Source organism: Peromyscus californicus, unplaced genomic scaffold (assembly GCF_007827085.1).
Source record: "Peromyscus californicus insignis strain IS unplaced genomic scaffold, ASM782708v3 Scaffold_3__1_contigs__length_106647218, whole genome shotgun sequence".
NCBI classification, from domain to species: domain Eukaryota; kingdom Metazoa; phylum Chordata; class Mammalia; order Rodentia; family Cricetidae; genus Peromyscus; species Peromyscus californicus.
Window position 1 is genome coordinate 21,071,763 of NW_026294551.1, and position 21,183 is coordinate 21,092,945.

The window sequence follows — 21,183 nt, forward strand, 5'->3', positions numbered from 1 at the left end:
TAGAGTTACAAATGGTTGTAAGCTGCCATGTGAATTCTGGGAACCGAACCTGGATTGTCTATGAGAGCAGGCAATGTTCTTAACCACTAAGTCAGCTTTCCAATCCCCAAATGCATGTGTTTACAAATTTTACTACAAAAATACTTGCACATAAATTAAAATATCATATACCAAAAAAAAATTTTTTTTGTTTTGTTTTTTGAGTCAGGGTTTCTCTGTGTAGTTTTGGTTCCTGTCCTGGGTCTCACTCTATAGACCAGGCTGGCCTCAAACTCACAGAGATCAGCTCTGCCTCCTGAGTGCTGGGGTTAAAGGTGTGCGCCACCACTGCCTAGCCTTACATACCAAATTTAACCAGAGTCAAAAACTATACAACCCCATGTACAGTTCAATTGGACATTTGGAATAGTTGTGGACCTTCACATTAAATTTTACATTTTCAGTATCTAATATATTTTATGTACTTTTGGATCACTGTCTTAGGGATTCTATTGCTGTGAATCATGAAACACCATGATCAAAAAGCAAGTTGGGGAGGAAAGGGTTTATTCACCTTACACTTCCACATTGCTGTTCATCACCAAAGAAAGTTAGGGCAGGAACCCAAGCAAGGCAGGATCCCAGAGGCAGGAGCTGATGCAGAGGCCATGGAGGGGAGCTGCTTACTGGCTTGCTTCCCATGGCTTGCTCAGCCTGCTTTCTTATAGAGCCCAGGACCACCAGCCCAGGGATGGCCCCACCCACCATGGTTTGGGTCCTCCCCATTGATCACTAATTGAGAAAATGCCTGCCCCTGGATCTCATGGAGCCATTTCCTCAACTGAGGCTCCTTCTTCTCTGATGACTCTAGCTTGTGTTAAGTTGGCACACAAAATTAGCCAGTACAATCATCAAAACCAAAATATCCATGACAGAATTGGAACCCGAAAAGTAATTATGTTCGTGTCCTCTTTCATAACTCATATCCACTACCTGCACTCAGTCCTTCTTCATTCCCGTATGTTTATCCTTCCTTTCTTCTTTTCTTGTTGTACTACACCCACCTGCACATTTGTTTACACACACACACACACACACACACACACACACACACACACACACACACACACATAATTGGCTAGATTCCTCTGCAAGAACAGCTAGTGCTCTTAAACAGCTGGGCCAGCACTCCAGTCCCGAAACACTTCTCTCTGTGTAGCCCAGGCTGTCCTCAAACTCACTGCTCCTCCTACTTCAGTCTCCCACGTGCTGGGACTGCATGTCTGCCCCAACATACCTAACTCACATCCAGTTTCTAAGCCTAAGATCCCAGAGAAAGGGGAACACAGATGAGGGACCGCTAGCGTCTGCCATCAGACCAGGAGCCAGACACTGTCTTCAGCCTTCCAAGCTTCCTCAGCCTGGTGAGTTACCCCTGCTTCTGGAGCTTGTGCTGTGGAGGCTAGAGTGTTACAGTTATATTTTCCTGCTCTGCTGGGGATGGAACCCAGGGCTAGCGCTCTGCCACCTCACTCCCAGCATGTAAACTTCATTTCCCACATCAAGCACCAGCCACTTCTCACCTCCAGGCTTTATCAGAGTTCAGAATTGATTTCTGTCCTCGAGTATGGAACAACGTGAGCTCCACTGAGGCCTGATCTGCCCTGATTGTCTTCCCACCTTTGGACTCCCTCCTCGCCCAGAGCAAACCTGCTTCCTTCCTGTGTCTTCCTCGCCTGTGGGTGGGAAGGTGTCGGGGCTAACACTGGCAAAGACGGAGAAGCTGGCAGCCTCCGGTGCCATATTTACCCTGGAAGGTGCTGGAAGCTAATTTCTCCCTCCCTCTTCTTTTTTCTTGTTTTTTTGTCTTTTGTTTGTTTGGTTTGGGGGTTGTTGAGACAAGGTCTTGCTAACTAGGTCATTCAGACTGGCGTGGAACTTGAGATCTTTCTGCCTCCACCTCCAAGTGCTGAGATCTACAGTGTGGCTACTACACCTGCCCTGCTGGACTGCTGGAATTATAGCTCCCCACCCCCCCTTGTGGAGTGTTATGTACATGTTCTTGTGTTTGTGTACACATGATGTGTTCAGAGGCCAGAGGTGTCAATGTCCAGGGTCCTCCTCCATAGATCTCCACCTCATTTTGAGATAAGATCTTTTGTTTGTTTGTTTGTTTGTTTGTTTTTGTTTTTGTTTTTTGAGACAGGGTTTCTCTCTGTAGCTTTGTGCCTTTCCTGGAACTCACTCTGTAGCCCAGGCTGGCCTCGAACTCACAGAGATCCGCCTGCCTCTGCCTCCCGAGTGCTGGGATTAAAGGCCCGCACCATCACTGCCCTGGCCAGATAAGATCTCTTACTGACCCTTGGCACTCATCAGTTCAGCTCGGCTAGCTGGCCAATGAGTTCCAAGGATCAGCTGTCCCTGCCCACCCCAGCACTGGGATTACAGACTCCTGCTTGCTGCTGTGTCTGGCTTTTATGTGGGAGTTAGGGATCTGAACTCAGGTTTCCTGGCTTGTGTGGCGAGCTCTGCTCTCCCCAGCTCCTGGAGGTTTGGGGTTGGTTTTTTGTTTTCTTGTTTTTAATGTATTTGTTGGGAGGAGAGCATAGGAGCATCTCATATGGCGGTCAAAGGACAACTTACTGGAGTCTGGTCTCTTCCTCCACCGTGTGAGTTCCTGGGATGATCTTCAGTTTATCAGCCTTGGTGGCAAGGATCTTCACCCATTGAACCTCTCACAATCTTAATTTGTAGTTTTTAATTTGTAGCTCACTACAGGACAGACCTAACTGCTCCTCATAGTAGGTATGCGGCCATCTAGGCTAAATCTTTCTCTTTCTCTCTCTCTCTCTTTCTCTTTCTTCCTCTCTCTCTCTCTCTCTCTCTCTCTCTCTCTCTCTCTCTCTCTCTCTCTCTTTTCCCTCTCTCTTTCTCTCTCACACACACACATACACACACACACTCGGCCCCCACCAAACTGTTATTACCACTCGTTTGGAGAATAAAAGGGTTTCCTGCCAGCCTATCATCAGTGGACAGGGTGGATGCAGTCTTTACTACAACACTCTCACTCAGCTTACAGTGTGAGAAAGCCTCCCTCCCTGGCCCCAGGGCCCAGCACTTCCTCCCTTCCCAGGCACTTTTGGGAAGATACTCCCTCCCAGGAGTGCTGAGAAAGTGGCCTGTTTTTTTCAATTGCAAGAACATCCTATTCTCCAGGGACTGCCAGGTGCCAAGGTAAGAGCTTGGGAGAAACTCTAGCTTTAATTAGGTTGGAACACTGCCTTCTTAGCAAGTTCCTAGATGATAATGGGGCTGATGCTGCCTGGCCTCTGTGGGCACCCATACACACAACGCACAAACATACATGCAGTCACATACACACATGTAGTCACATGCATAGCAAATAAATATTTTTCAAAAAGAAAGAAAGAAATCATTTAAGACCTGTTGTCCACACCCCCAGCTCCAAAATGCTTTATGTTTACAGAACATTTCACAGTTCATACACTGAGCATGGTGGCACGTGACGAGAATCCCAGCCCTTTGAGGCTCAGGCAATAGAATTAATGTCGGTTCAAACCTAGTCTCTTCCACATAGTGAGTTTGAGGCCAGTGTGAGCTACAAAGAGAAATCCTAAACAAAAAAGATGAGGTTGGGGAGATGGCTAAATGCTTGTGACACAAGAATGAGGCCCCAAGTTCCATTCCCAGCACCCATAAAAGCCAGGCTCAGTGGCACACACCTGTGATCCTAGGGGCTGGGGAAACGGAGGCCGGCAGACCCCTGGAGCTCGGCGGCCAGCCAGGCTAGTCTAGTGTGCTCCAGGTTTAGTGAGAGACCCATTGTCACAAAATAAGGTGGAAGAAGATACCCAATGTCACCTCTGGCCTCCACACACGTGTGTACACACACATTCATGCTCATACACATGTAAACATATACACAGTAAAAGATGCAGCACACAGAAGGTGGGTAGTGGCTCACATCTGTCACTCAGCACTCAGCAGGCTGAAGCAGAAGACTCTCGGTGAGTTAGAGGCACCATGGACTATGTATGTAGCGAGCTCCAGCCCAGCCTGAATTTAAAAAAGCAGAACAAGGGCCAAGCAGTGGTGGCACACGACTTTTATCCCAGCATTCAGGAGGCAGAGGCAGGTGGATCTCTGTGAGTTCAAGGCCAGCTTGGTCTACAAAGTGAGTTCCAGGACAGCCAGAGCTGTTACACAGAGAAGCCCTGTCTCGAAAAAATAACAACAAAAACAAAAACACTTTAAGTTCATATCTGTTTTTCCACTAAATTATTTGTCTGAGTTCTGTGACAAACTCCTCATGTGATAATTGGGAGTTGTTAGCTTCATTTTACTGCAGGGGACACCAATGATCAGAAAGGTTAAGTGACCATCAATTCTGCTGGTACAGAATTGATGTGCTAAGACCCGGATCCAGGTGTTCTAATTCTGAGTTCAAGGCTGCCTTGGGTCCGTCTCTGCCCTGACCTGTGATTGGCAAATGCAAACCTCCTGTGCTTAGGATAGCTGAGGCGAAAGGAGAAACTGGCTGTCCCTCTAGAGTCATTGGCCTACATGCCCAGGGGCAGCCTCTTTACAGTGATTAAATTGTCCTGTGCTAGTGACAGATTGGAAGTCCAGGAGGCAGGTGGACGAGGGATGCATTGAAGAATGGCCCTGGGACAGCCCAACTGATGTGAGCCATCCATCACCAGGAGCTGACAGGACCCACTGGACTCCTCCAGCGCCTCTGGAGACAGGGCATTTGAGGGGCTGATGAGCCAGATGTGACCTCCAGACATTTGCATCTGAAATTCCTCATTTCCTGGCATGGACTGACTGAGGAGGCGTGCAGGGCTGGCATGATGGGCTTAGCACTTTCAGCTCCTTTGATCCTCACTTAAGGCAGCCTGGTTGTGGTGGTGTTTCCCCAAAGGTTCAACAACTTTAAGTGACTAGAAGAATACAATTAGACAACTGACCGTGTTGGCCTGTGGACGGAGATTTGTCAGAATACACTAGAATTTTTAAGTGGAACTTTTCTTTTCTTTCTTTCTTTCTTTCTTTCTTTCTTTCTTTCTTTCTTTCTTTCTTTCTTTCTTTCTTTCTTTCTTTCTTTTTTTTCCAGAGCTGAGGACTGAACCCAGGGCAAGTGCTCTACCACTGAGCTAAATCCCTAACCCCTTCTTTCTTCTTAAGATTACACTTATTATCACCATTATTATTGCTATTATTATTCATTATTATCATCATTATTTTGAGACAGGGTCTCTCTATGTAGCTCTGACAGTCCTGGAACTCTCAATGGAAACCAGGCTGGGTGAGCTCATAAGAATTTCCCTATCTCTGCATCTGGAGCCCTGGGATTAAAGGTGTGCACCACCAAGCTGGCTACCTTTTTAGGTCGAGCCAAGGGCCCATTAAGTTCCCCAGGCTAGCCCAAACTTACTCTATAACCCAGGCAGGCCGTAAGCTTACCACCCTCCTGCCTCAGCCTCCTGAGCACCTATAGGCTTCCAGTCTGTGTTAATTTATTATATCTGAGCACCTCTTCTTCCTTCCCCGCTCTCACCTTTCCTTTGTGTCTTGTTTTTATTTTGAGGCAGGGTCTCACTCTGTAACAATCCTCCTGTCTCAGTTCCCCCCATGCTGGAATTACAGATATATATTTTTCATCTCCAACTAAGCAAATCCTTTACTTCTGTGTAAGTTTTACAATACCTTTGATGGATGGAACTGTAAGATTCTTGGACACAGTTGCCAAGACCTTCTAGAAGGTCTTCAACCATCAGGATTTCAGGATGGCCTCCGGACAGGAGAAAAGGACATGATGACCTTAGAGGTTCCTGAACTCTATTTACAGCATTAGAAGTAGGGAACCCAGCAGACACTCAGCACAGAATGTTAAAGTTAGCCCTGCACACAGGGGTTTGCTGCAAGATGTCTCAGCAAGGCAAAGTGAAGCAGAGAACTGTAGCTGCCGGCGGGTCTCCTCACACAAGGACACCTGGGAACCTAATTCCTCACAAAGTCATTTCCACATTCACTCAGCACCACACCGGTCATGAGTTGAACAGAGAAACCAGAGCAATAAAATGAACATAAATCAAAGGCAACCATGTTAATAAAATGGACCCACGGGGTCAGGGTGGCAGGCAGAACATTAGAATTCAGACAGCTTTAGGATCTGTCTGGACAAATTACACAAATTGCTGTCAGAGGTACCCCAAAGTTCACATACGATATGCCTCCGGGCTCATTTTACTCCCATTTCCCCGGCAGTAAATTATTAACTGAACAAGATCGGACTGGCACAGCTGCAGTTCCAACGCAGGCCTGATAGCTGCCCAGAAACTCACTCAGTAATCTGGACTGGAAATGAACCCCCCCATCCTCACCCCACCCCACCATACCCCACCCCTCACCCCCACTCCCCCGTCCAAAGTCTCACTGAGCCCTGGCACCAGGCTGCAGCAGGAGAGCCCTGAAGCGGTGTCCTGATAAGCAGATAAAGGTGACCCTGTGGCTTGGACTAGCACTGACCCAAAACTCAGTGACCTTGTGAAAAAGCCAAGGACGCTGAGGCCATAGAAGATGAGATGAGAGAGAAGAGATGAGGGAGGAGAAGGACTGCAGGGGAAGCCCAGGATGAAGAGGGAGGGGGCGGAACAAGGGAAAGAGGAGAAACACTACCCTCTTTGGGGCAGAATGTAGGACGGGGCAAACGCGGGTTTCCAAAGAGCATCTGCTGCCTTTTCAATCCGCTCATCTCAGTTCCTGGAGGTCCTTCCAGTCTGTGGCGCTCAGCTCCAATACCACCAGGAGCCGATCCCAGCACTCAGGAGGCAGAGGCAGGCAGATCTCTGTGAGTTCCAGGACAGCCTGGTCTGCATAGAGTCCAAGACTAGTCAAAGCCACACAGAGACCCTGTCTCAAAACTCCAAAAACAAAATTATTATTATTATAGAATACCACATGGGCATCTGGGTGTAGCTCAGTGGCGGAGTCATTGCCTAGTATTCGCAAGACCCTGGGTTCCCAGGACCACATCTAAAACCAGAACAGGGTGTCCCTGGATTTCCTTAAGGGGGTAAAAGCACCTGTCACCAGGAGAGGCAGAGACTAGAGACCTGGAGTCCCTAAGGCAAGTTGCTTAGCCTGACTAGCCAAGTTCGTGAGCTCTGGGTTCCCTGAGCCGCTCTGGTCCTCAAGCTGGCATGGCAAGCCCATTACCCACTCTCCATCTCCCCAGGCCCGTTCTTTTGTTGTGGTTTTATTTAAAGATTGGCTTTTTTTTTTTCATTAAAAATATTTTTTGGAGTTAGAGAGTTGCGAGTCTCCATGTGGGTGCTGGGAATTCAACGCACGTTCTCTGCAAGAACAGCCATCGCTCTGGCTCTTCTTTAGTTTTTTGTTTTTTGTTTTTCAAGACAGGGTTTCTCTGTGTAGCTCTGGCAGTCCTGGAACTCACTGTGTAGACCAGGCTGGCCTCAAACTCAGAGATCCGCCTGCCTCTGCCTCCTGAGTGCTGGGATTAAAGGAGTGCACCACCACCACCCGTCAGCAATTACTCTTAACTTGAAGCCATCTCTCCAGACCTTTATTTTTATTTTATTTATTTATTTACTTATTTATGTATTATTTACTTGTGACAGGCTCGCACTATGTAGCCACTGGCCTGGAATCCAGAGATCCACCTCTGCTTTCCGAGTGTTGGAATTAAGGATGTCACCACATAGTCCAATTTGATTTTATAATTTTTTTTTAAAGATTTATTTATTTATTATGCATACAGTGTTCTGCCCGCACACCAGAAGAGGGCATCAGATCTCTTTACAGGTGGTTGTGAGCTACCATGTGGTTGCTGGGAATTGAACTCAGGACCTCTGGAAGATCAGCCAGTGCTCTTAACCTCTGAGCCATCTCTCCAGCCCAGATTTTATAATTTTTTTTACGTCTTCTGCTTCCCTCAGGATGGAATTACATCAGAGCTTCAGACACGGGACTTTTAGGTGGGTTCTGAGGATCCTAAATCTGCTCCTCAAGTCTTTTAATCAACGAATGTCTCCACATCTAAGTATTCAATAGAATAAAAATGTGTGTTCAAACAAAAACATGTACCCAAGTGTTTATAGCAGCGTTTGTTATTCACAATAGTCAAAAGGTGGGAAGCAACCCAAGTGTTCATCAGCTGAGTGAGTAGACAACATTGGAATACAATGCCATTATTCAGCAATGAGAAGAAGAATGGAGGAACAACACACGCTGTAACACTCACTGTCTTTTTTTTTTTTTTTTTTTTTTTTTTTTTTTTTTTGAGTCAGAGTCTCTATTTCATCCTGGCTATCCTAGAGTTTACTCTGTAGATCACGCTGGTCTGGGATTCACAGAGCTCCTCCTGTCTCTGCCTCCTGAGTGTTGAGATTAAAAGCATGTCCATCCAGACCGACTCACTGTGCATCTTGAAAACATTATGCTAAGTGAAATAAGTCTGACACAAAGGGCTACGAGCAACTATCATCCCGGCACTAGGGAGGCAGAATCAGGTGGATCTCTATAAATCCACGATCGGCTAGGGCTTTAGAGAGGCCTGTCTCCAAGATCAGCTGGGACTATACAGAGGGCTGTCTCCAAGATCAGCTGGGGCTATACAGAGGGCTGTCTCAAAAAAAAGAAAAGAAAAAGAAAAAGAAAGAAAGATCCCTAGCACATTGGAAGGTGGAAGCAGAAGGATCAGGAATTCAAGGCCATTCTCCATTACATAGGACTTTGAGGCCAGCCTGACTACATGAGACCATGCCTCAAGCAACCAAAAAGAAAAAGGAAGCAAAAGGTGAATTCATAGAGACAGAGAAGAAGTTTCATCTCTAGGGATTAGAGAGAGGAGAGAACTACTGATGAGCTAGGGACTCTGTTACTCCCTGATGCTTTTGACCTCAGCCCCTTCCTAGCTCGGCCTCCTGAAGTCTGGAATTACAGATATGCATCTCCAGAAACTGTAAACTCTGAGAGAGGGAATTTTGCAGGCCAGCAAGATGGCTCAGTGGGCAAAGTTATCAAGTTTGATAGCATCAATATGATACCCAGGACCCACATAGTGGAAGGAGAGAACTGACTGCTACAAGCTGTCCTCTGACCTCCACACACATGCCAAGGCACACATGCCCATGCCTTTACACACACACACACACACACACACACACACACACACACACACACACACAAATAAATGTAATTTTCAAAAAGAGAATGAGTTTTAAGATCTGAGAGTTACATATTCACAAAATAATTAATAAAACTACATAAACAGAAACAAATTACTCTCTGATAATATAAAATAAAACAATGAGGGGTTGGGGATTTAGCTCAGTGGTAGAGTGCTTGCCTAGCAAGCACAAGGTCCTGGGTTCGATCCTCAGCTCCAAAAAAAAAAAAAAAAAAAGAAAAGGGAGGGGATGTAGCTCATTTGGTAGAGAACTTGCCTAGCATGCATAAGGCCCTAGGTTCAATTCCCCAACACTACATAAGGGTAGCATGTGCCTGTAATCCCAGCACTCAGGAGTCAGAAGCAGGAGGATCAGGAATTGGAGACTGAGCCTTAAAGAAAAAACACAACAAAAATCAAGTATTGTGTCTGGAGGATGGGAACAAGTTCTCACCTGTCACGTGTCACTGAAGGTGCCTCAGACAGCAAATGCTTAGTGGAACCCCCAGGGGTCTTTAAAGCCTTTGATGCCTGGCAATCCTCCTCTGACACGCTATCGTAACTAGTCTGAGGTGCGGTGAGGGTCCTGCACATTCCCAGATCATTTCAATGTGTGGCAAAATTTGAGAGCCAGTGAGGCTGAGCAAATGGTTGATGAACAACTGTTTCTGGAAGCCAAAAGCCAGACCCAGCCAGCTCTGCTCTGACCTCAGAGCCATCAGGCCAGATCAGTCCTTGGCAAAGTAAACAGCCACAGTCGTTCCCACTGCTCACCACGCCAGACAAACAGATCAGAACATTCTCTCCCACTCCTTAAGGGCCACCGCTCCGTCAGTAAACATGGTGGATGAGCCGTCAGCAGTTCTGATGGGGGATGCTCTGCCATGTGAGACCTCCTCCCTTTGCCCCACATGCTCTTGCTGCCTCCATTTGTTGCTAGGGGACTAATGAGGAGGAAGGATGCCCCTTAATAAACATATGCCTGTTGGATGTTGGAGACTTCTGGGTCTCCCTTCCCAGGACATTTGTGTTTTCAAAGACCCAACTGCTACACTGAGACATGGGTCACCAATTACGGAATTTCAGGGACTAAAGCCCTGTGTGATGGCTCACTCCTGCAATCCCAGCATCCAGAAGGCTGAGGGAGAGGATTGTTTCAAATTGTAAGCTAGCCTCTGTGGTGGTATTGTGTTCCCCAAAATATTGTGTACCTTAATAAACTTATCTGGGGTCAGAGAACAGACAGCCACTAGATACAGAGGCTAGAAAATGGTGGTACTCATGCCTTTAATCCTAGCATTCCAGAGGCAGAAATCCCTCTGGATCTCTGTGAGTTCAAGGCCGCATTGGAAACAGCCGGGCATGGTGACTCACGCCTTTAATCCCAGAAAGCAGCCTTTAATCCCAGGGAGTGGTGGTAGAAAGCAGAAAGGTTTATAAGGCGTGAGGACCAGAAACTAGAAGCATTTGGCTGGTTAAGCTTCTAGCTGGTTAAGCTTCAGGCTTTCAAGCAGCAGTTCAGCTGAGAGCCATTGGGATGAGGACTCAGAGGCCTCCAGTCTGAGGAAACAAGACCAGCTGAAGATCCGGCGAGGTGAGATAGCTGTGGCTTGTTCTGTCTCTCTGATCAACCAGCATTAACCCCAATAACTGGCCTCGGGTTTGATTTTATTAATAAGAACTTTAAGTTTCATGCTACAAGCCTCAGCTACATAGTGAGTTCTAGGCCAGCCAGCATGACCTTGTCTCAAAAAAACAGGGCCAGTAAGATGATTCAGTAGGCAAAGGCACTTGAGGCCAAGCCTGAGGAGCTGAGTTCGATCCTGAGGACTCACTTGGTAGAAGGAGAAAGCTAACTTCTACAAGCTGTCCTCAGACTACATGTGCCAATACCTACCCACAGAATGAGTAAGTAAACATAATTTTCTTTTCTTTTCTTTTCTTTTTTTTTGAGACAGAGTCTCACTGTGCAGCTCTAGCTGTCCTGGAACTCACTCTGTAGACCAGGCTGTCCTAGAACTCAGAGATCTGCCTGCCTCTGCCTCCTAAATGCTGGGATTAAAGGCGTGAGCCACCATGTCTGGTTAATTTCTTTAATTTTAAAAAACAAAACAAAAATAAAAGAGCCAGATATAGTGCTCCACCACACCTGGCTGAAGGCAGCCTTTTGTGTTGCTCCAGGTCTCTGTCTCTGTCTCTGTCTCTCTCTCTCTCACTCACTTTTCTTTTCTTCTTCTTAGACATTCTCAGTGTTTTTTTTATCTTTTTATATTGTTTTAATTATGTATATATGTATGTGTCTGTGTGGAGGCATGTGCACATAAAAGTGTAGATACCTTGCAGAGTCCAGAAGAGGGAGCCTGATGCCCCTGGAGCTGGAGCTACAGGCGGTTGTGAACTGCCTGACATGGGTGCTGGGAACCTAACTCAGATCCTCTGCAAGAACAGCAAATACTGTTCAGAGAATAATCATCATCTGAAATTAACTGAGCATTTACTGTGTGCTAAGAACTGTTCTAAGCTCTGTCTGTATTAATCAATCTTCTACAGTCCCGTGATTTGGGAGGCTGAGGCAGGAGGGTTACAAGTTTCAGGTGAGCTGGGGCTATAGAAAGAGAACTTGTCTCAAAAAACTAAAATGAAAAACAAGTAACTAATGCTGCCCTAAGAAAATCCTTGAGATTCTTATACTATTATTGTAAGCTATGATACTATTCACACTACAAAAGAGAGACAGAGGTACACAGAAGATACACGATGTGCCCAAGGGCTTCCAGCTACTTTCAGGGTCTCTGGTTTCAGAATCCCCATTCTTAACCATCACGTGAATAAAACCGACCATCACGTGAATAAAACCATCGAGAGTTGCACTATGGGCAGCCTGCATACCCACAGTCCAAAGTGGGAACTAGCCAGTTGTTTGTTTCCACCCAGGGGCATCAGGGACATGAGTGAGATAATTTGCTGCTCAGGTCCATCCTTCCCTCCAATTGCTAAATCCCTGTGGTAGTAATCGAGAGGCAGGATTCCAAAATAAACCTCATCTGAAAACCACTGGGATAAACATTTTTTTTTCTTCTTAGTCTTTTTTTGTTGTTGTTATGTTTTGGTTGAGAAAGGAATAAATCTTCTATTCTGAGAGCCTTTTCAGGGTAGCAGTAGCTTGTGTCTCTTTTCCTTTTTCCACAGTGCTTGCCCCATAGAACCGTATACAGCTTTACTGAGTGTGGCTGAGAGCACCCAGAATCCTCACACTAGCACTCCCCGACCCTGCTCAGATGGGCAGAGACTGGAGGGGATGCCCAGTCTTTTGTTTTTGTTCTAGGTTTGTATGTGAGAAAGAGTGTGTTCATGCATGTGTGTATCGTGTTGGTTTTAGTTCCTGGATCAAACCTAAGGTCTCGTGCATGCTCAGCAAGTATTCCACCCCTAAGCTGCACCCCTGGCCTCTCCAGCCTTAACGAACCGGAATAATATGGATACGAAGTTGTGTTTGGTGGAGTTACCTCCAGCAGCCCTCATGAGCACACGACAGTTTTCTGTTTCTCATTTAGTCTCCCTAAAATGCCAACATGGGAGGAAAGAAGAGCAGGAATTAGTAATGCTTTCTACCAGGAGGAGAAAGAATGTGACACTAAAAGACTGTAAGGGAACACAAAATAACCCAATGGGTAAGAGCACTGCCACCAAGCCTGATGTCCCGACTTCTCCATCCCGCAGAACTCATGGGGTAGGGGAGGGCCAGCTCCTGAAAACTGTCTTCTGACTTCTGCACCACCTCTCTCTCTCTCTCTCTCTCTTTCTCTCTCTCTCTCTCTCTCTCTCTCTCTCTCTCTCTCTCTCTCTCTCTCTCACACACACACACACACACACACACACACACACACACACACACAAATAAATAAGTAACTAAATAAATGTAAAAAATGTAAAGCTATTCTTTCTCCCCCTACTCTCCAGAGACAGGGTCTCTCTGTTTAGTCCCGGACGTTCTGGAACTCACTATGTAGACCAGACTGACCTCCAACTCACAGAGATCTACCTACGTATGCTTCCCAAGTGCTGGGATTAAAGCCCTGAACTACCACAGCCAGTACCCTTCTTTGAAAAGAAAATTTTTATTTTTACTTTTTTATGTGTATGAGCAATGACCTGCATGCACGTACCCCAGGTGTCAGATCCCTTGGAAACTGGAGTTACCGACAGCTGTGAGCTGCTATGTGGAGGCTGGGAAACCAACCCAGGTTCTCTGGAAGAGCAGTCAGTGCTCTTAACTGATCAGCCGTCTCTCCAGCTCTTTACTTTTTATTTTTAATTATTTGAAATATGATTGTGTCTGTTTCCGGGTATGTGCACATGAGTGCAGATGCCCACACATGCCAGAAGAGGGCATTAGAGTTAGAGTCACAGGCCTCTGTGAGCTGTCTGAGATGGCTTCTGAGAACCAAACTCCAGTCATCTGCTAATGTGGTACATGCTCTTCACTGTTGAACCATCTCTCCAGTCCCATTTTTTTCTTTTTTCTTTTTTTTCAAGATACATGAGACTTATAACCCAGGCTGACCTTGAACTTGATACACAGCCAAGAATGACCCTCAACTGCTATTCTTCTGCCTCCACCTCCCTAGTAACAGGATTATAGCCATGCACCACCATCCTAGTTCATATGATAGTGAGGCTTGAACCCAGGGCCTCATGTATGCTAGACAAACACTTACCAGCCAAGCCACATGCCCAGTCCACTGAAGTGTCTGTGCAATGCTCTACTTCAGGGATGTGTTTTAATCATCTGAAAGGTTTAGCTAACTTCCAAGCTTCCCGGGTTTGGGTGTTCTGTTTTAGAAGTACGCTGCACTGTGTCCTTCAGGCGTCTAGCTCTGCTTTCTGTTTTAATTGTTCAGATAATTCTCAGCAACAGGACTATTGAGTCAGTGGGTGTGGGCATCTTTCTGGCTCTTGGCACGAAGTTCATGACACTTTCCAAGAAGTACTGAATAATACGCAGGGTTTCCCAGCAGCTTAGCGCACCTCTTTCACCAACATTTTCACCTTTTAGCTGGGTGGGGTGGTGCACACCTGTAATCACAGGGCTAGAGTCTGAGGCAAGAAGCTCAAGAACACTCACTGGAGGCTGACCCAGACTTCACAGTAAGACCGTGTCTTAAAAGTGCTTCAGGTCCGGACCGGAGGGATGGCTCAGTGGTTAAGAGCACTGGCTGCTCTTTCAAAGGACCTGGCTTCAATTCCCAGCACCCACATGGCAGCTCACACCTGTCTGTAACTCCACTTCCAGGGCTTCTGACATCCTCACACAGACAGACAGGCAGGCAAAACACCAATGATCATTTATTAAAAAAAAAAAAAAAAAAAAAAAGCAAAAAAAAAGCATTTCAGGGCTGGCAAATGCCTCATCAGGTAGAGATGCATACAGCCGGACCTGATGACCTGAGTCCAATCCCTTGACCTATGTGGTAAAAGAGACCAACTCCCAAAGGTTATCCTCTTTAATCCCAGGACTCAGGATGCAGATAGGTGGATTTCTGTGAAGAGAAGGCCAGCCTGGTCTACATAGTGAATTCCAGGACATCCAGGACTACAAAAAGAGACCCTGTCTCAAAAAATAAAATTAAAAGGTTGTCCTCCAACCTCCTCTGACACACACATGTTATTAAATTTTAAATAAAAATTTAAAAAATTACACACGTAATTTTTAGAGTGTTTTTAGGACCAGCTGTGGTGCAGGATTTTAATCCCAGTGGGATTCAAATTAATTAAATTAATCTCCAGAGAGAGGTGCATAATCCTAGCATTCCAGAGTCTGAGGCAAAAGGGACTCAAATTCACATACATAGACCGGGTCACAAAATGAAGTAACAACAAATGCAGATTTTTAGCCTCCCAAGGATCTATGGGATCTTGGAGTCTCCTTCCAGTAAATCTTCAGTCCCCAGGCCACACGACCCGGGCCTCTGCGGTTGGTTGCCCATTTCCATCTTAATCCAAAGGAACAGGAAGCTCGTTAGGAAGAAGCTCTTTCTGCTCCCCAGAGGAACCGGTTAGACTGCCTGGAAATCCAGTTTTTCCAAAGCATTAGCATAAAAGCGCTGGAGAGCAGAGAGAAAGGAGGCCAGCTTCCCCCGCTCTGTAGAGAACTCTCCCTCCCCAGAAGAAGGGGGGGCTGCGGTGGACCGCGTGGCAGGTGGTGTTTATCTACAATCACGGGCTATTCACCAAACCCCCAAACCGCCTCTTGGGTGCAAATTGTTCATCAGTGTCCTCACTTAGCCATTCATCCCGAGAGTTGAGCCACTTAGGATGCCTCCCTGCTCAGCAAATCAAACTCCAAAAGAGCCCATAAGGCCTGGAAGCCACACAAAGGCAGCTTCCCCACCCCCGGGCTGGGGAAGGACACCGCCAGCCTTTAGGTTTGAAGGAGGCAAGTGTGTTCGCTAGAGCAAAATCAGACATTTTTATATAATCTCCATAGATTCTCCCTTTACTGGAGATAGGAGAGAGAAGGTTTTCAACTCCACCCTTAAAACAACCATCCAACCTTTCTCTGCTGCTAATTCATTTGTGAGCGGGAACCCAGGATCTCAGCCCGGATCCAGTAACCCAGCAGGCAGGGTGCGCTTGGAAGAGGCGTTTGTTTATCTAACTGTCTTTAGCGCAGTTTCCCACTGTGGCAAAAGCCAACACCCCGGAGACAAAGGACCAGTTAAGTCATCCTGTCTTTCTGGGTCATGCCCAGCCATGCATGACCTGCAAACACCAATTCTGAGGCGGCAAAAACTGTTAAATAAAAACACTACGGGATTCATATAAGATTGTTACGATTTTTTGTTTTTGTTTTTGTTTTTCGAGACAGGGTTTCTCTGTGTAGCTTTGCGCCTTTTCCTGGAACTCACTTGGTAGCCCAGGCTGGCCTCGAACTCACAGAGATCCGCCTGGCTCTGCCTCCTGAGTGCTGGGATTAAAGGCGTGCGCCACCACCGCCCGGCACGATTTTTTTTTTATTTATTCTAATCAACGTGTGTATTTGTGTGTGTGCACATGGGTATATCACATGGTGGGGAGAGCGCAAGTGCACGTGTGCCATGGAGCTCAGAAGATAACTTGGTGGAACGGTTCTCTCCTTCCACCTTTTACATGAGTCTCATAGCTGGGCTTCCCATACCTTTACCTACTGAGCCACTGCCCCGGGCCAAGATTAATTTGACAGATTTAAAAAATTAGCCATTCATCCCGAGAGTTGAGCCACTTAGGATGCCTCCCTGCTCAGCAAATCAAACTCCAAAAGAGCCCATAAGGCCTGGAAGCCACACAAAGGCAGCTTCCCCACCCCCGGGCTGGGGAAGGACACTGCCAGCCTTTAGGTTTGAAGGAGGCAAGTGTGTTCGCTAGAGCAAAATCAGACATTTTTATATAATCTCCATAGATTCTCCCTTTACTGGAGATAGGAGAGAGAAGAAAAAAAAATTTTAAATCTGTCAAATGAATGAGGCTGGGGCATTGGCTCCATGGGTACACTGGGCAGGTGTGACAGCCTGCCTATACTCCCAGCACTCCAGAGGCACGAACTGGGGAATCATGGGGCAAGTTAGCTGCTACAGTGAGGCAAATCAGCAAGCTCTATGTCAGTGATAGATCCTGCCTCAATACATCAAGTGGAGTGCGCTGGAGAGACGGCTCAGAAGTTAAGAGCGCTGGCTGCTCTCTCAGAGGACCTGGGTTCAATTCCAAGCACCTACATAGTGGCTCACAACTGTCTGTGACTCCAGTTCTAGGGAATCTGATGCCCAGGTGAACATACATACATGCACGTAAAATACTCATATAAATAAAATTTAAATGAATATGTATCACGGAAGGCAATTAATGAACACATGTGGATGCACATGAATGTTTACACTCAACAGGGAACAGATTATATTATTAAAAAAAAATCTAGTCAGGAATGGTGCACATCTTTAATCCCAGAGACAGGCAGGCAGATCTCTGAGTTCAAGGCTAGCCAGTTCTACATCCAGACTACATGGTGAGAACCTGTCTCAACAACAACAATGAAAAAAAAAAAAACTATCGGCAGAAGCAGGCGGATCTCTGTGAGTTCGAGGCCAGCCTGGGCTACAGAGTGAGTTCCAAGAAAGGTACAAAGCTACACAGAGAAACCCTGTCTCGAAAAACCAAAAGAAAAAAGAAAAAAAACTATCAAGTTAAACTAGGGATGGAGTCCTACCACAATCTATAATTGCAGCACTCAGGAAGCTGAGGCTAGATTGCCATGGATTAAAAGCCACCCTGAGTTCCAGACCAGCCTGGAGAATAATACAAAACCCTTTCTACAAAAACAAAAGATGGCTCAGCAGTTACAAACACTGACTGCTCTTCCAGAGGACCAGGGTTCAATTCCCAACACCCACCTAGTGGCTCACAACCATCTATAACTCCAATCCCAAGGGATCAAACGTCCTCTTTTGAACTCTGAGGGTACCACACACTGCACTCATATACCTAAAATAAAAATAGAATCTCAATAAATATTTTAAACCAGAAGAAAAAAACCGATTAAATTAACTTAGAATCGGGGTTAGCGTGTGATTGCTGCTCCTCCAGAGGACCCAAGTTTGTTTCAGCACCCACACTGGGTAGCTCACCATCTCCAGAACTACAGCTCCAGAGGATCGAACACCCTCTTCTGGCTTCTAAGGATACCTACGAGGCCCTTTCACACGCACACAGCATGCTCACACACAGAGATACAGAACTGAAACAATTTTTTTTTTTTTTTTTTTAGACAGGGTTTCTCTATGAAGTCCTGGCTGTCCTGGATCTCGCTCTGTAGACCAGGCTGGCCTCAAACTCACAAAGATCCTCCTGCCTCTACCTCCCAAGTTCTGGGATTAAAGGCGTGCGCCATCACTGCCCAGCTTGTTTTATTCTTATTTTATTTTATATGGATGGAGTTTTGTCTGCATATACATCTGTGCACCACACATATACCTGGTGCCCAGACAAACACACTTAAAAATAAATAAACTGGGACTCATCAGTTAAGTACACTGGCTGCTCTCGCATAGGATCCAGGTTCAATTCCCAGAACCCACATGGCAGCTCACAACTATCCGTAACTCCGGTCCTAGGAGATCCAGCGCTCTCCAAAGACACAGATCTAACATTTAGGCAAAACACCCAGACACAAAATATTATAATTATATTATTAAGAATAATAATAATAATATATTTATTTATTTATTTATTTATTTATTTATTTATTTATTTATAATCATTAAAGACCTTTAATGCCAGCACACAGGAGACAGAGGCAGGCAGATCTCTGTGAGTTCAAGACCAGCCTGATCTACAGAGTGAGATCCAGGACAGCCAGAGCTACACAGAGAAACCCTGTCTCAAAAAAAAGAAAAAAGAAAAGCTAAGGATCTGGTTTTGTGTTTATTGCGGTCCCTTGAGGGATTAAGGGACTGTCTCAAGCTGCAATGAGCAAACAGTGGAGATGAGCTTCAGTCTGCCACCACAGCTTCGACAATTGACCAGGGAGAGGAGGAAACTGTGGTAACTGTGCCTCTTTACAGTTGTGTCTGGCCTCCACGACACTTTACAGGCCTTCTTCCAGCCAGCCCCTCTCTCACCGGTTCCTCTTCCAAAGCAAGTTCTTGTGCCTTCTCCTTACCCCAATCCCACTCTTGCTTTGAAAAATCCCTTTTCTGAAGAAAATGCATTCCCTTTTTTCAACTGAGAGCCGAGTCAGCACTGGCACCTGGGACACCACGTCCTTGGGGAAGAGAACCATTTTTTTCTGGTTTTGCCCCTAAACTAAAAGACAAACATTGATCCTAAGATATTCAAGGCATCAGCCCGTTCTTTAAATCAAGAATTCCACAGTATTGTCATACTTTGGGTTCTGGACATGAGCAAGCCCCTCAGCCAAGGCTGACAATATTAACACTGTTGAGTATTTCATTATATTTCATTTATTTGGTAAAAATAAATGTTATAAATGTGGAAGTCAGAGGACAGCTTGCATGAGTTAGTCTTTCCTTCCTTCCACCATGTGAGAGTCCTAGGGATGGAACTCAGGTCATTATGATTGACAGCAAGTGCCTTTAACTGCTGAGCCAGCTCATTGGCCTCTGCACAGTATTTTTGTTGTTGTTTTTTTTTTTTTTGTTTTTGTTTTTGTTTTTCGAGACAGGTTTTCTCGGTAGCTTTGCGCCTTTCCTGGAACTCACTCGGTAGCCCAGGCTGGCCTTGAACTCACAGAGATTCGCCTGGCTCTGCCTCCCAAGTGCTGGGATTAAAGGCGTGCGCCACCACCGCCCGGCTGTTTTTTGTTTTTTGAGACAGGGTTTCTCTGTGTAGCTTTGGAGCCTGTCCTGGAACTCACTCTGTAGCCCAGGCTGGCCTCAAACTCACAGAGATCCTCCTGCCTCTGCCTCCTGAGTGCTGGGATTAAAGGCGTGCGCTACCACCGCCTGGCCCCTGCACATTATTTCAATACTGTCACAGTTACATGTGCCCACCCAGCCAACTTTCCCAACCACCTACTGGTCTCAAACATTGCTTTTGCAGACAAGCTTGGACCTCTAGAGCATAATAATTTAGGGCTGGGAATGTAGCTCAGTTGGTTGAGTGCTTGCCTAGCGTGTGTGAGGCCCTGGGTTCGATATCCAGCAGTGTTTAAAAAAAGAAAAATTAGACATACTGCGCATGCGCACGACACTCCGGTCTTTTTCCCCCTAGCACCGCCGGCCTGCAGGTCTGTGTGGAGCCACGGTTGCGGGTTGTTGTTCCACAGGATGGGGTTTGTGAAAGTTGTCAAGAATAAGGCCTGCTTTAAGAGATACCAAGTAAGATTTAGAAGGCGGCGAGAGGGTAAAACTGACTACTATGCTCGGAAACGATTGGTGATCCAAGATAAAAATAAGTACAAAACACCCTAATACAGGATGATAGTTTGTGTAACCAACAGAGATATCATCTGCCAGATTGCCTATGCCCATATAGAAGGAGACATGATCGTGTGCGCAGCATACGCACATGAGCTGCCCAAGTGCAGTGTGAAAGTCGGCCTGACAAATTATGCTGCGGCCTATTGCACTGGCCTGCTGCTGGCCCGCAGACTTCTCAATAGGTTTGGCATGGACAAGATCTATGAAGGCCAAGTGGAGGTGACTGGAGATGAATACAATGTGGAAAGCATTGATGGTCAGCCTGGTGCCTTCACTTGCTATTTGGATGCAGGTCTTGCCCGAACTACAACTGGCAATAAAGTTTTTGGGGCCCTGAAGGGAGCTGTGGATGGAGGCTTGTCTATTCCTCATAGTACCAAACGATTCCCTGGTTATGATTCTGAAAGCAAGGAGTTCAACGCAGAAGTACACCGTCAGCACATCATGGGTCAGAATGTCGCAGACTACGTGCGCTCCCTGATGGAGGAAGACGAAGATGCTTATAAGAAGCAGTTCTCTCAGTACCTCAAGAATAACGTGACTCCAGACGTGATGGAGGAGATGTATAAGAAAGCTCACGCTGCTATCCGAGAGAATCCAGTCTATGAGAAGAAGCCCAAGAGAGAAGTGAAGAAGAAGAGGTGGAACCGACCCAAAATGTCTCTTGCCCAGAAGAAAGATCGGGTTGCTCAAAAGAAGGCAAGCTTCCTCAGAGCTCAGGAAAGGGCAGCTGGGAGCTAAAGCAATTTTCTATGAAGATTTTTTCATAAAGATAATAAACTTATTGACTAAGCAGCCAAAAAAAAAAAATTAACGACATACATTTGAATTTACTGTTGTAGCACACAGCTATAATCCCAGCACTTGGGAGGCAGATGAAGAAGAATCAGGAGTTCAAAGTCATCCTTGGCTACACAGTGAATTTGAGGCCAGCCTGTACTACATGAGACTGTCTCAAAATATACACCTACAGCCGGGCGGTGGTGGCGCACGCCTTTAATCCCAGCACTCGGGAGG

At 46.2% G+C, this 21,183-nt stretch overlaps 1 pseudogene; it reads left to right on the forward strand.

The window, feature by feature from the left end:
• The first annotated feature begins 19,975 nt into the window (after positions 1–19,975).
• LOC128121526 (60S ribosomal protein L5-like) lies at positions 19,976–20,944 on the forward strand (annotated as a pseudogene).
• Positions 20,945–21,183: the final 239 nt, after the last annotated feature.